Source organism: Moschus berezovskii, chromosome 9 (assembly GCF_049115385.1).
Source record: "Moschus berezovskii isolate FMDL1 chromosome 9, NW_MosBer_1.0, whole genome shotgun sequence".
Lineage (NCBI taxonomy): Eukaryota > Metazoa > Chordata > Mammalia > Artiodactyla > Moschidae > Moschus > Moschus berezovskii.
Window position 1 is genome coordinate 80,487,183 of NC_142468.1, and position 14,987 is coordinate 80,502,169.

The following is a 14,987-nucleotide window of genomic DNA, read 5'->3' on the forward strand; positions in this document are numbered from 1 at the left end:
TCAGCAAAGTTGATGGATTTTCCCTCTGAAATACGCACCTCTTGGATGAGGCTACTTTCTTTGGTTGCTGCCATCCTGCCCTAGTCCAAGCCAGCACCACCTCTTGTCTGGGCTTTCCTGACAGTTGTCAACAGGCATCTCTGCTGCTCCCTTTGGTCTCCAGCACTGCCCTTCTGCTTCGGTCTCATCCACACTGTGCCTCACACAGGCTCCTTGGCTCACAAGACATCCCCCTCCGGGATCCGTGCCCCAACTCTCTGACCTCCTTCCTCAGCCTCAGGACTCACTGGGTACCCGGCCACTCTGCCCCTGCCCCAGAGCCTTGGACATGCACAGTCTCCTCCTTGGGCCTCTGCCTTGATCTGCTGCTGGTGTGGACATTGGCATCCTGGCTCAAATATCAGTTCTGTGGAGAGCATCCTTCTTGACCTCTGGAGCAGCTCCTTGGACCCTCACCATATCCCCTCCATTTGACTCTCCACAGAGAGAGCCAATTTTGGGGGCACTTTTTTCTTTTTTTCCCTATTTGTTCCCTGTATCTCTCTCCCAAATAGAACACAGGCATCATGAAGGCCAGGATCAATTTTTTGTTCCCTGACAGGCACTTAATGAAGGCTTGATTAATATTTATTGGGTTGACTGATGCATACTGAAAACAACCATCATTGCAAGATAATACCCCATTTATGGGGTGCTTTGAAAGTGTAGGCAATGTTCTAAGAACTGATATTTACATACTTTATCCCATTTATTCTCTCTGCAACAGCCTTCCTACATGGACACCATTATTTATAACCACTTGATAGATGAAGAAGAATGTGAGGTTTATGGTGCTTTGTAACCTGACCAAAGCCCATGACCAGACTTGAGGTAACAAGTGTGGGGAAGATCTGGGTGGGGGTTCTCTCCAAGACAGGCACTGGATGGGGCCAAGTGAAAATTCTACCTTGATTCTTCTGGGGGAGATGGTACCCTGGATTGCTAGTATTTGCAGGGGGTCCCAAATCTCTGCCACCCAGGACAAAACTCCATGGGGTGCAGAGGCTGGGTGGAGAGGGCACTGGGCAGGGAATTTGGAACCTGAGTTTGAGTCCCTGGTGTGACCCTGAGTCTGAGTCCCTGGTGTGACTCTGACTTGCTCTGTTACCTCTCACAGGTTTTATACAGCCAGTTTCCTTAGCAGAAAAGAGGGAAGATGGGCTTAGAATATCTTCAAAGTTTCTTGTAGCAATTTGATGTGTGTGCATGTCTGGAGCGGGTGGGAGGGAAAGAATCACAAACTCCCAGACTAATTAAAATAAGAGGGTTCTGGGTAGAAACCTGGTGGTCATCTGGTGCTCAGGAACCCCTTCTATAGCATCCCAGAAAGGCAATCATCCCCGACAGCCTTGCATACCTCCAGTGATGGTGGCTTATGAGCTTATAAATTATTCGCCAATCGTGGCCCTTTAAAAAACTTATAGAATCCTACCTACTCTTTCATTTGGAAGCATACCCCCATATTGCATACCGAATGCATTACAATATTCCTAGAACACATTCGATAGAAAATAGGATTTATATTTAGCTGTTTAATATAAGGAGCTGCCACTGACTAGCTGTCATAAATTATCAATTAAACAAATATTATTTGTAATTTGGTGGGTTTTTTTTTTTTTTTGCACTTTAGATCTGGTATTTGTGTGTGTGTGTGTGTGTGTGTGTGTGTTTGCAGACATTTTTGTAGGCTCCTGAAAGGCTATGAAGCCCCAGAGAACAAATCTAAGTCCCTTTTTCTGGACAGCTTCACAGAGCTCCTGAGTTGTTGCTTCTCGGTGATACAGAAGTCCTCAGGCCCTCCAACTGAACACCTCATGGCCTTTGTCACTGCCAGTATTGTCCTCACCAGAATCACCACCACCATCATCATATCACCACGACAGGCATCACCATCCGCGGTGACAGCAGAGCTGGGAACCAGAACCACCCCCCAATACGCATGTTCCTTCCTCTCTGTTCTTCCCCCAACCTCACTTCAGCAAGGCCCTACCCTCCCAGCAGGGTATATAGCTTGCTTTTACAAAGTGAAAGTCCTACAGCTCACTGGGTCACCTTAAAGATATCCACAGCAAACAGTGAAGGCTTGCCAGGAACATTCACACACTGGTTATCTTAGGTAATCCTCTCTGCCCGCCCCACTCTCCACGCCCTCCAGTCCTGCAGGAGAACTCCCTGCAGAGCTGCCAGGGCAGTCACTGTTACTACTCTTTGCAAAGATGGCTTGGAGAAGCTGAATGCCTGGGCTGAGGTCAAAGAGGAGGGAAGAGCCCTCTCGGTTTCCAATTGCAAACAGCATACCCTGTCTGAAGCCTCCTGTGTTTCCAAATCTCATGCATTCATGGACCAACTCCATGATTTTGCCAAACCCACAAAACATACCAGTTGTATTTTTTACTTAACGTTTTTCTTTAAAGTGATGGAATGAATTGCAAAAGGAATTTTGTCTTATTATTACAATAACCGCCAAGATAATTTTCCCTCAAATAGGCTACCCTGAAAACAAAGGCTGTGGAAACAGAGCTGATGTTATTAAATTCCATGTAGCTGCTGCTGCCTGAAAAGCCAGGCTAACCCTCTCCTAGTTAGAAAGGCTGTGCTACAAAGGTGTTAAAGACACATTAGCACCTAACTGATAACTTTCTTTGCATAAAGAAGAAAGCCTGAAGGAGAACTAAAAAGCCAATCTATTCACCGTGTGATGGGATGGTTGTTGTTATCTGAAACAACTGACCATCCAAGTCCACCCCAGGACACTCAGAGCCACCTGCCACACTTGAGTATTTTGCTCAAGTAGGAAGCTAACACTGTGTAGTGGAGAGGAACCAGGACCCTGTCGGGGGCTCAGTTTTCCCATCTGTAAATGAGCATAAAACCACAGCATGCGATGCTGGCAAGATGAAATGTGAAGGTAACAGGATGCTAAAGACGTGGTGACCCCTTGGTAAATGTCTCTCCCTGCCCCCTGGCCATTCTCTGGTCTTCTTGTCCACCCTCCTGCAAGAGAAGGCACCCAGGTAAACACATCTTCATCTGGAAGATCTGAGCACAGGGCAGCTCCTGGGCAGCCCTGCAGTCTCCATGGCTGCCTGGGACCGTGTGTGGGTCAGACGGCTTCTCCTCCCAGCCTGCCTCTCACTTCTCCCCATCTCAGCCCTGATAAAAATAAGGTCTTTCCCAGCAGCTGCCACAGGTTCGAATCCCAGCTCTGCTACTTGCCAGGGAGGCACTGTTAGCCAGACAGCTCTGCCTTGAGCCTCAGTTTCCCTTTCTGCAAAACGGGGATACTAGTCCCAAACACACAAGGATGTAGAGTGGCTTGTGGGGGCTTAAGAGCAAGGCGCCTCCAGGACCAGAGAGCGGGGCCACGTCCTGGCCCCGCCACTTCTTTACGCGGTCACAGGGAGCAAGGACTTGGATTCTTCCCACCTTAGATTCCTCACCTGGCACAATGGAAATAACAGGAATCTTCCTGTTATCTGACTGTTGTGAGGAGTAGCCGGGCAAACGTGTGTGAAGCTCCAGACACTACTAAGTGCTGAGTGCAAGGGAGTGTTCTGCAGATGCACAAACAGTCGGCACAATCCCGGGACCAGAGCCCGCCTCCCTCCAGCTCCCTGCTGGTCTCCGGGTCCCTTCTCCCCCCAAGACCCCGCCCACACCCCCTCCCTCAGCTACGTGCTCCCAGCTCCCCAGCCTCCAGCCCCCAGCCCTGGGGGACCAAATCGTCGCTTCCTGGCTTCTACTTCGGATGCAGGCTTTCTGAAGATGCTCACTCAACACAATTTCAAATACACACAAAGCTGGAGGCTTAACTGTATTATTTATGACAGGTGATGCTGCAAATGACTTTTATATGTTCAAAACTGGAAGAACAGTGGCGTAAATTACATCCTAATGGAATTACTAGAACTGTTGCTATCACATTTTGGAAACTATGAAATAAGGGGAAATGCTTATATTTAAGTAGTAAAACAGCAGGATTCAGATTGCATACAGAGGATGACTGTAACTATGAACTCCTACCCTGTTAACCGGCTGGGGAGAAACACAACAAATAAAGTTTATGTCTAGAAGGGCAGGCTAGATGGTAATAGTGGCTTTCTTTGGATGGGGATACAATGATTTGTTACTGTTTTCTTCTATATCTCCTTATTCAAAATCTTCTACATTTGAGAGTTAATCTTACTGGGACTAAAAAACAACATGAAGATGCAGAAGTGTGTCTAATATATTCTCCTTATATCAAAGGTGAGAATACACACATATACATGTAAACATGTGTTTATATATGGTATTTCCCAGGTGGCTATAGTGGTAAAGAACCCACCAGCCAGTGCAGGAGATGGAAGAGACATGGGTTCAACCCCTGGGTCGGGAAGATCCCCTGGAGGAGGGCAGGACAACCCACTCCAGTATTCTTGCCTAGAGAATTCCATGGACAGAAGAGCCTGGCAGGCTACAGTCCATAGCGTCGCAAAGAGTCAGACATGACTGAGGTGACTTAGTACGCATGCATGTTTATATATGAAGTATGTATGTTTTTGCATGAAGAAAATCTGAAAAGATGCATTGCAACAAAATAAAACTGACTCCCTCTTTTGGGCAAGGTAGATGGGGCCTTTGTATATTATATCATGTACCTTTCTTTGGGCTTCCCTGGTGTCTCAGTTGGTAAAGAATCCGCCTGCAATGCAAGAGACCTGGGTTCAATCCCTGGATTGGGAAGATCCCCTGGGGGAGAGCCTGGCAACCCACTCCAGTATTCTTCCCTGGAGAATCCCCATGGACAGAGGAGCTTGGCGGGCTGCAGTCCATGGCATTGCAAAGAGTTGGACATGACTGAGTGACTAAGCACGCACACACCTTTGTATACTGTACTTCTGAGCCATATCAGTGTTTTATTTAATGAAAAAGTGAGAAGAAAAAGTCCTAGCTATCTAATAAACCTTTAGAAAAAGGCAGTATTTCCCCAAATGGGGGCAGGGTACTGCTTAAACAAAGGAATCTGTACTGGGAATGACTCAGGGGTGAATCAAGTCAGCTGGGGTCTTACTGGACCAAGTCCACCAGCACGTGCTGTGGCTGACAGGCACTGTGGATTGCAGGGCTTTCCAAAAAGCCAAATAAGATCCCAGACCCACTCTGTCTCCGCCAGCCCTACTTTTACCATGGAGTCTCCCCTGACAATGATGCTCCCAGGACCTGTCAGGGAATGCAGGGCAAGGGAAAGGTACTAGGGCAGAGAAAACTAGGAGGCTGGTCAGACCTCCTAGTCCGAGGGTCTCCTGACCCAGGCAGGCTTGTGTGAACAGTCTACATCCTCCGGGACTGTGGGGGGTGCAAGCATGGTGACCCAGAGAGGGGGTCGGGATTCGGGCCAGAGAGAGGGCCACTGTGGTCAGTAAAGGCCCAGCGCCAAGGGATCACCACTTTCTTCAGGAGAAACGGGAAATATGATGTTTAAGTGAGGGAGTGGAAAGCGCTCAGTTGTGTCCGACTCCTTGGGACCCCATGCACTATACAGTCCCTGGAACTCTCCAGGCCAGAATACTGGAGTGGGCAGCCTTTCCGTTCTCCAGGGGATCTTCCCAACCCAGGGATCGAACCCAGATCTCTCGCATTACAGGTGGATTCTTTACCAACTGAGCTACCAGGGAAGCCCTTAAGTGAGTACTTCTGGCTTTAAAATAAAACATCTAGGGGACTTCCCTGGTGGCTCAGTGCTAAGATTCCATGCTCCTAAGGCAAGGGTGCATGCATGCTGAGTCACTTCAGCGTCCAACTCTTTGCAGCCCCAAGGACTGTAGCCCACCAGGCTCCTCTGTCCATGGTGATCTCCAGGCTAGAACACTGGAGTGGGTTACCATGCCCTCCTCCAGGGGATCTTCCCCACCCTGGGGTTGAACCTGTGCCTCTTACGTCTCCTGCATTGGCAGATGGGTTCTTTACCACTAAATGCAGGGGGGCTGGGTTCAGTCCTTGGCCAGGGAACTAGACCCCACAAGCCTAGAAGCAAAGATTGAACATCCCGTTTGCTGCAACACCCATGGGAGTAGCCAAAGATCTTAGCCAAAGCTAAGATCTGGAGTAGCCAAATAAATAAAGATTTACAAAGAAAGAAAGGAAGGAAGGAAGATCTGAAAATATATACAGTCTTTGAAAAAAATAAAAGACCCAAATTTTCAATGAAATCTCACTTTAAAATAATGGCTTAAAAAATAATCTAATAGTTTCCTGCGAAAGTCCTCCACCAGCAGGCATCTATGACCTCGGCACATTCCTGGTGCTCTTGGAGAGCAAGATCGGCCCCCAGGATCTGGTTGCTTTTCTAACCACCCTCCCGCCTTTCATAGGGCTTTGCAAATTCTGCCCTAGACCAAATTCATCTGTCAGTTGTTCAGGGTTGGGGGGTGGTGCTGACATTTACCTGTGCCCTGGGAGTGTGGTACAGAGTCCAGAAGAGGCGTGATTGAGTCTAGCAATGGGCTTTCTCCGGGGTAGTGAGTGTTCTGTGTCTGGAAGGGACAGGCAGTGGTGCCATAGCCGGGACTCCTACGGCCTTCAGAGGCCAGAGTCTCTGCCCCTTCTGCCCTCCCCAGCCTCAGTCTCCCCTCCCCTCTTATCGTGCCCTATGCTTCAGCCACCCAGAAGGCTTCACCCTTCCTTTCTCCCTGACAGGCTCACACCTCTGTGCCTTCGCACAGCCCAATCCCTCGGTCTGGACACTCCCTACCGCTGCCTCTGTGATCGTGTCTCGGCCACCAGGAAAAACACCACCCTCATGGGCCAGCTCGCACAGCTCCCATGCCTCCCCATTGCAGCAGCCTGGGAGGCTGGCCTTGGCATTTCCCGTGTCATTCATTATTTAGACTCCCCGATCTCCTTCAGGGGCTTCTGTCTGCCAAACGGCTTTAGGCTCTGCCCGCTCCCTCCAGCGGCAGTGCTCCAGCCATCATCTCTGCTCATCTGGAAAGAGCAAGGGTATCCAGATGGGATGCCTGGTCTCCCCTTCTCTCCCAAGCACCCTTGGCCTCTGTGTTGTCTGGGGAAAGGGCACTTTTCAAAAGTGCAACCTGATGGCCTCTATCCTCAGCTTCCAATCTCTGCCAGGCTCCTGCAGCCTCCAGGGCTAAGTCTACACTCTTCTGTTTGGCACTGCAGGCTTTCCATGATCAGGACCTCAGCAAATCGAATCCTCTGTTACCTCCTTCCACTGTCCCCGGAGCCTCAGGCAAAACCTAATTGTTCTGAATGCCCTGAGCACACCTGGAGGCTTTGCAGCTGTGTCTCTACACACCTCTTCCTATGCCTTTAATACCCAGACACTCTGCCTACCTGCTGCACTCCCGTTCACCCCCACATCCAGCTCGGCGAATCCTCCTGCTTCCCCACCAGGGCAGGGGGTATTCCAGTCCCTGAGGTCTACTCGCAACTACAGAGCTGCTTCTGTCCTGCTGTTGGCTACAAGCCTGCCTTCCCCACGACACCTGAGTCTTTGGGCAGGTGTGGCACTCATCTGTCTCTATGTCTTCGGGGCAGCACCCAGGACTAGGCACTAGCAGACCACCAGGAAGTGTCTGTTAAGGGACTGAGTGAGGGGGCCGGATGGCTCTAATGCTCAGAGAGGGTTTGGAGGTTAGAAGATTACTCTCCTGGGGGTGACTCGAGAGCTGAAAGTGGCCAAGGTGGAGACCTGGGCCGAGCTGTTGACAATTCTTCCTACTGTTCCTGGCTGCCACAAGCTCCTGGAGACTGTCCCCATGGGGCTGGCGATAATCAGCCACGCTGCCCGCTATGATCTGTGACCAACTTGGCTCTAGCCACCTTTCTCTCACTGCCATGGCGCCAGGCCGGTGCCTCCTGGCAGAGCTACCACAGGGAAGGTGGCATCAATGAAGGGCAGAGTTAGAAAGGCCCTATGAGGTCAGCCAGCTCATACACCCGTGTCTGTTTTCAGATGGGGCAGCCAGGACCCAGAGAGGGGCAGCCACTTGCCCAGGGTCACACTGGAGGCCAGTTCTTCTGGATTTTATGAGATACTAAAAGGGATACTCAAAAGAAAGCTTGAGAGGGGATAGAAAAAGCCTGGGGCAGGGAGTGTCAGGGAAGGCCCTTGAGACCAAGAGAACAGGGAAGCTCTTTCTGAGGCTGACCCCAGACCTGCAATGCAGAGGAGGATGGCAGCGAGAGAAAGGTGGCAGTGGGGGTAAGGGAAACCCCTTGCAAGGACTTGCACAGCGACGGGCTTGCTGCTTTGAGGTCGGCTTGGCCATAGCAGAGTGAAGGCTGCTGCTGCTGCTGCTAAGTCGCTTCAGTCGTGTCTGACTCTGTGCGACCCCATAGACAGCAGCCCACCAGGCTCCCCCGTCCCTGGGATTCTCCAGGCAAGAGTACTGGAGTGGGGTGCCATTGTGTTCTCCGAGAGTGAAGGCAGATGCACTCAAAGATGGGCGCAAGGCCCTGTCGTGCAGGCCTGGTACTGCTCTGTGGGGTTGGTGGTTCAGTCTAAGTAAGGGAAGCATGCAACCAAGTTTTAAAGCTGATTTGAAAAGACAGTGCTGCAAACAAGATACACAAATGGCCAAGAAGCACCCAAAAAGCTGTTCAAATTCATTAGCCATCAGGGGAATGCAAATCAAAACCACAATGATACCACTTCCCACCCACTGGCATGGCGAGGATCCAAAAGTCAGATCATAAGCAATGGTGAGGATGGGAAGAAACTGGAAACCTCAGACAAGGCTGGGAGGAAGGTAGGATGGTGCCACTGCTTTGGAAAACATTCTGGTGCTTCTTCAAAGGATTAAACCTAGTGTTATCATATGACCTATTAATTCTACTTTTAGGTATATACCTCAAAGAAATGAAAATTTATGTCCCGACAAAACCTGTACACAACTGTTCAGAGCAGTGTTACTCATAATAGCCAAAAATGTAGAAACGACCCAAATACTCATCAACCTTCAACTGATGAATGCGTAAACAAAATTTGGTCTATCCACGCAATGGAATATTATTTGGGCCATAAAAAGCGGTGAAGTACTGACACGTGCTACAGCGTAGACGGGCCTGGAGGACACCATGCTGATCGAAATGAGCCAGACACAAAAGGCCATATGTTGCCCGATTCCACTGACACAAAATCTCCAGAATAAGCACACCTACAGAGACAGGAAGTAGGTCAGTGATTTGTGGGGGTGGGGGGGAATAGGGAGTCACAGCCAATGTGTACAAAGTTTCTCTTTGGAGTGATGAAAATGTTCTGGAATCAGATGGCAGTCACGGTTGTATAGCTCTGTGAATATACTCAAAGCAACTGGCTTGTATATTTGAATTTTATGGCAGGTGAATTATATCTCTATAAAGCTTTCATGTTTTTTTTTATAAAGAGACCACTCTGGCTGGTGGTGGGGGCAGAGTGGCAGCAGGGAGGCCAGGAGTGCCATCACGGGCTCCGGGGTGGCACTTGCTGAATATCCGTGGGCACCCTGCACCGGCCAACCCTGTTCAGGAAGGCCCTTCTCTTTTGTTCCAGGGTTTCCCAACTCAGCACCGCTGAGATTTGGGATGGGTGAACTCTCTGCTGCGGGGGCCGTCTGGTGCCTTGTGGGGTGTTCGGCAGCGTCCTTGTCCTCTACCCACTAGATGCCAGTACACCTCCCCACCCCCAGTTGTGACAATCAAAACTGTCTCCCTATGTTGATAAATGTCCCTGCGCGGCCAAACTGTGCCCAGTTGAGAACCACTGTTCTAGCCTGTCTTGCTCACCTGGTGGGTTCTTGCTTATCTTTCCAGAACCATTTCAGATACCATCTTGTCTGGGAGCCTCCGTTCTTCCTCCTCTGAGGCCCCACAGTCCCTAAAACAATCCCCCCACCCCCACCAGGAAAGCCCTGCGGGCACAGTTTATATACTGCTCTCCCCACGTCTGTGTGGGGATGGCACCTTATGTACCTTTGGGCCCCTAGCACAAGGCCTGGCACTTCAGAGGTCACTGCTGAGCCATTTCTTTTCTTTTAAAAAGGAACTTGATTTAATTTGGAGGGTCATGCCCCACAGTTTGCAGGATCTTCGTTCTCCGATGACGGACTGACCCTGGGCCCCCACAGTGAGAGGCTGAGTCGTAACCACCGAACCGCCAGGGAATTTCTTGAGCCATTTCTTCACCTGGAGAGTGCAGAGAAGCACTGCCTCCCCCAGGGTTTCTGTGATAAGTACTAAAATGTCAACCGATGGAATCTGTTGACCCTTCCTGACTGCAGCTAGGAGTGCAGACTCTGAATCTGGGTGGCCTGGGTTTGGATCCTGTGTGACACTGGGGAGGTGGCTGAAGGCGTGTCTTCTCTGAAAAATGGGGGTATCGCTAGCACCTGCCTCCCAGAGTTACCACGAGCACAGTAAAAACGTAACTAATGCCAGATGGTGGTGGTATTAAAAATTTAGCATTCCTTCTTCCTCCTAAGATGCCTGCCAGGACTCAACACAGAGGTGACCCTATTGCCAACAGGCCTCCAAACCCCAGCTGTGTCCTGGGTGCTGGCCAGGAAGAGGCGGGAGCAGGTGGAGTAGATGGTCCTTAAAAGTCAGACAGTTCTATGTTCACTAATTATTATAGTATATGTTCCCTGAATAAAATCTGGAAAGTTCATGAATTATAAAGGGGGAATAAATCTCCCACGGGCAAACACTGTTAATGCCGTTTGACTTATATCCTTCCAGTCTTTTTTCTAAGTACTTGCCACCAATTTGTGATGCCACATGTACACATATGCATGTCCCCATCCATGAAGAACTGTCCATTTTTCATAGAGGACAGACTGGTGGTTGCCCAGAGGAAGGGGGCTGAGGGGGGAAGCAGTGGGAGGATGGGATTAGCAGATGTAAGCTGTTACATATAGAATGGATAAACAAGGTCCTACTGCACAGCGCAGGGAACCATATTCAGGAGCCTATGATAAACCATAATGGAAAAGAATATTTTAAAAAAGAATGTCTCTCTCTCTAAATATATATATATATGTATAACTGAATTACTTTGCTATAACAGCAGAAATTAATACAATGATGTAAGTCGACTATACTTTAATTTCGAGTGTTTTTATATTGTGGTAAAATAAAGATAACACAAAATTTATCATTAAAAAAAAACCTGTCCGTTTTTATTAGCCACCTGATTGTTCCATAGTTTCCTCAGTTGATCTCCTACTTTCGAACATTTAGGTCCTCTCTCTTATTGACTCTCTTTCCAGCTGAGTCTTGGTTTATATTCCCATCATGTTGTTTGGATGTCTTCCTCTTCTCTTAGAACATTTTTGGCAAAGGAACCTCTCCAGCCTGCTGGAACACCCATTTTCCCAGAGCAGGGTGTCCATTTTCCCATCATCACAGACTTTCTCCCTAAGCTGAGTTAAATCCTTGAGATTGGGACCCAATCCTGTTTCTGCTTCTCTGGGGCCCTCACGGAGATGGACCACAGCTGGATTTGTTTTCCCCTCAGCCGCCTCAGCCCTGACGGTCAGTTCCATTAGTCATCATGAGAGGATGCAGAAGGAAGATTGCTCTTGCGACCTGGAGAGGCAGCCTAGGTTGAGGTTAACGGAGGTGAGGCGAACTGGGACGAGGTGGCAGGGGAAGGAAAAGAAGTTGGCGGGATAGAGTGAGTCAGCCTGGTGTCTGCTTCCTGTGTGGAGTTGGGTCGTGACCTTCCTCCTGGAGAAATCACCTGGCAAAGGCACCCCCCCCCCACCACACACCACAGCCAGAGTTCAGACTCACTTTCTCCAGCGATTATGTAGTACCTCTTCCTATCACATGTGTCACAAGAAACCAGCCAACAAGCAAGCAACTAGCCAGGTGCCAGGAATGCCATCCACCACCAGATCTGGGGGGCAGTTTGGTGCTCTGAGAAGCACTCTACAGTCAGGCAGGACTGGGGCCAACCCCAAGGCAGGCACTTCTCACCAGTCTGACCCTGTGGAAATCACAGACCCTGTGAGCCTTGGTTTTCTGTAAACTGGGATTTAATGGCACTGGCTTCCCTGATTATTGCAATGACTATAGCCAATAGCATATACATCGCGTGCTGAGTTACCAGGCCTGGCAGGTGCAAAAGAAATGTTCTTTTTTCATTCTGTTCAATTCTCCTCATAACTCAGGGTCAGAAGTGTCAATAAATATTATTTACTAATTACCTTTCCTAACCTCCAGCAACAGGAATCTCATGAACAAGGAGAATTCGTGACTTTCTATTACAAATAAGGAAACTGAGACTCAGAGAGCTTCCGTCAGGAGTCTTTACTGGATATAAGCTGTCATCTCAAAGGTGTCACGTCTAAAATAAGCACCGGGATGTTGTAGCTGGGTTGGGGAGGAAGACTCCTGACAACCCCTCCTCATTCCCTGGACACTGCTTCATGCCCAGCTGGACCACTAACCATCTCTGGCAAAGAAGACCAGGATGGATCTGGCACATACAAATGAGTTTCCAGGAGGCAGCCAGAGCCAGGACTCTGGGCACCCGAGTTAGGATATGTCAGCTGCCACCGGGGAATACCACGACCTGCAGGTACCTGCCTGCCCCACCTTCTTATCCTTGAGTCTGGCCCTGCTCATGGGGGAGGAAACTGAGGCTCCCATGATCAAGGTCAGCTGCACGCCTGGGCGGCAGAACTGCGTTTCCAAGCCTGCCAGCTGAGGCCACCTGCCCGGCTCCATCCTGGAGGCTCGCTGTCCAGAAGCTCCCGGTACCAGGTCCTCGCTCCCGGGCATCGGGGTGACAGTCCAGGAGGGCCAAGGCTCCCTAAGGAGCTGGGAGCCTCCTCCCGGCCCACCCCCTGCCCTCTACGGGTTTTCCTTAAGCAGAAAGTCGTGCCTTGCGCCCACAGACGTCGCCCTGAGAAAACGCCAGCGCACAGACACAGGGACAAAACACGGGCTGTTTCTGAGAAAGTGGGTTTTCCAAATCCATCCCCACGGGGGCAGCGGGGACTTCCGCGCGATCCCGTGCCCAGAGCACCACCGCAGACCGACCCGGGCTGCATCCCGCGCTTGCCACGTTCCCAGGGCGCCACCCCTGCGAGTCACAAAAGGAAACTGAGTCTCGCCGGCAAAGGGACTGGTCCAAGGTCAGGCACAGCCCGCACGCCGACGGGCCGGGGCTCGAACCCGGGGTCAGGGTCAAGCCGGCGACAGGGAACCGGGAGCAGCCGCCAGGGGCGCCCCTCCTCTCCACCGGGGCCTGCCCGGGGACCCCACCCCGCGCCCAGGCCGCGTTACCTGGAGCTGCCGCCGCCGAGGCGACTCCGCCAGGCTCGCCTCCGTGCTGCGCCCGCGCCGGCTGCGCTCCGGGCAGGGATGGAGCGGGCGGCGCTCCCCGCCCGCCCGCGCCCTGCGCCTCGCACCCACTTCCTCGTCTCCGCCCCCAGCTCGCTGCGCCTGGCTCCCGCGCGCTCCTTCCCTCCCTTCCCTCTCCAAGTCTCTTTCTCTCCCTCTCTGTCGTCTCTTTCCCCCAAGGCGCACGCACGCACTCACGTCCTCTCCTCTTTGGCTTGCCTGCCTCTCCCACACTCTCCACACTCTGTCTTTTGCTTTCTCCTGGACCTTCTTTCCTTCTCTCTCTGCCTCTGACACTTTCCCTTTTGTCTTTTTTTAGCCCCACTCCTTCTCTCGCTTTCCTCCTCCCTCCCGCCCACTCCCCCCACTGCCTGGCCTGGGACCCAGCCTCCAGCTGTGCCTTCCCTGGCTAAGAGGAAGGGGACTCCTGACTGTGGTCCAGCGCTGGTTTCTGCCCACAGCTGGAGGGCCTGCCCTGGGAGGGCTACACCCATGGGATCAGGTGGCACCCGCTACCCTTGGGTGTCCAGCTCCCAGTCACCTGGAATCAGGCTAGAAGAGGGAGAAAGAACTAGTTTCAAGGGGAAAGTCTGGATAATTCTGGGATCTGGGCTGGAAACAAAGAGGGCCTGAGGCTTAAGGGCACAGAGAAATCAGTTCAGGGGTTATTAATTAAAAAAAAAAAAAAATCAGTGGAGTTTCAGAAATCCCCAGAGTGGATTTGTTCTAGTTGAAGGGAGAGATGGAGAGAGAGAAAAGGTAGGAAGGAGGGTCTTGAGAAAAAGGGCTCTTGGAGTAGGGAAAATAACGCCCGCCTTTCAGATGAAACCATAGAGGCTCAATGGGAGAAAGCCTCTCTTACAGATCAAGGTATCAAGGCTGCTATGCCAACCCAACAGACCCTGGGGGAGCGGAGCCTGGGTGGGCAGGAGGGTGAGGGTTGTGCCAGGCCTGGGTTGTTAACCCAGTGTAAGCGAGGCGGGCAGTCAGATGAGCTGCCCCATCTGATGCGTGGAGGGGAGTTTCTGCAGAAGCTTGACAAAGCAGGGGAAAGGGAGCTGGTTCTGCTGAGTCTAAGTTTCAGGTATGTGCTGCTGCTGGCTGCTGACTGACACACCACCCCAGGTCATTCTGTCACTGTGGACCCCCGCCCCAGGGCTATGTGTGTGCCGAGATGCAGAGACTAAGGTTATAGTTCCCTGGAGTTCAGAGGTCACAGCTTCTGGGGGAGGCAGTTGTAGATGGTGTATCCAAGTCACCAGTGTCTTGGAATGACAGAAAAAGCCACCAAGTTGGTCTGACAGACTTTACTCCTGCTCACCAACAATTCACAAAGTAACGTGTGTTTGTGTGTGTGTTAAGTCTCTTCAGTCATGTGTGACTCTTTTGCAACTCTGGACTGTAGACCATCAGGCTCCCCTGTCCATGGGATTCTCCAGGCAAGAATACTGGAGTGGGCTGCCATGCCCTCCTCCAGGGGATCTTCCTGGCCCAGGGGTTGAACCCACATCTCATATGGCTCCTGCACGGGCAGGCAGGTTCTTTACCACTGGCGCCTCCTGGGAAGCCTCACAAAGCAACATAGGTTATCTCAAAAAAGTATAAATTAGATCATG

General features: G+C 51.0%; 1 protein-coding gene across 1 annotated transcript in view; it reads right to left on the reverse strand.

Moving 5' to 3' along the window:
• Positions 1-13,443, reverse strand: part of HRH2 (histamine receptor H2) — a 50,689-nt gene extending 37,246 nt beyond the window's left edge. The window contains 1 exon segment of the mRNA XM_055436750.2: positions 13,315-13,443. The gene's annotated coding sequence lies outside the window, so the exon portion shown is untranslated.
• Between the last annotated feature and the right edge of the window lie 1,544 nt (positions 13,444-14,987).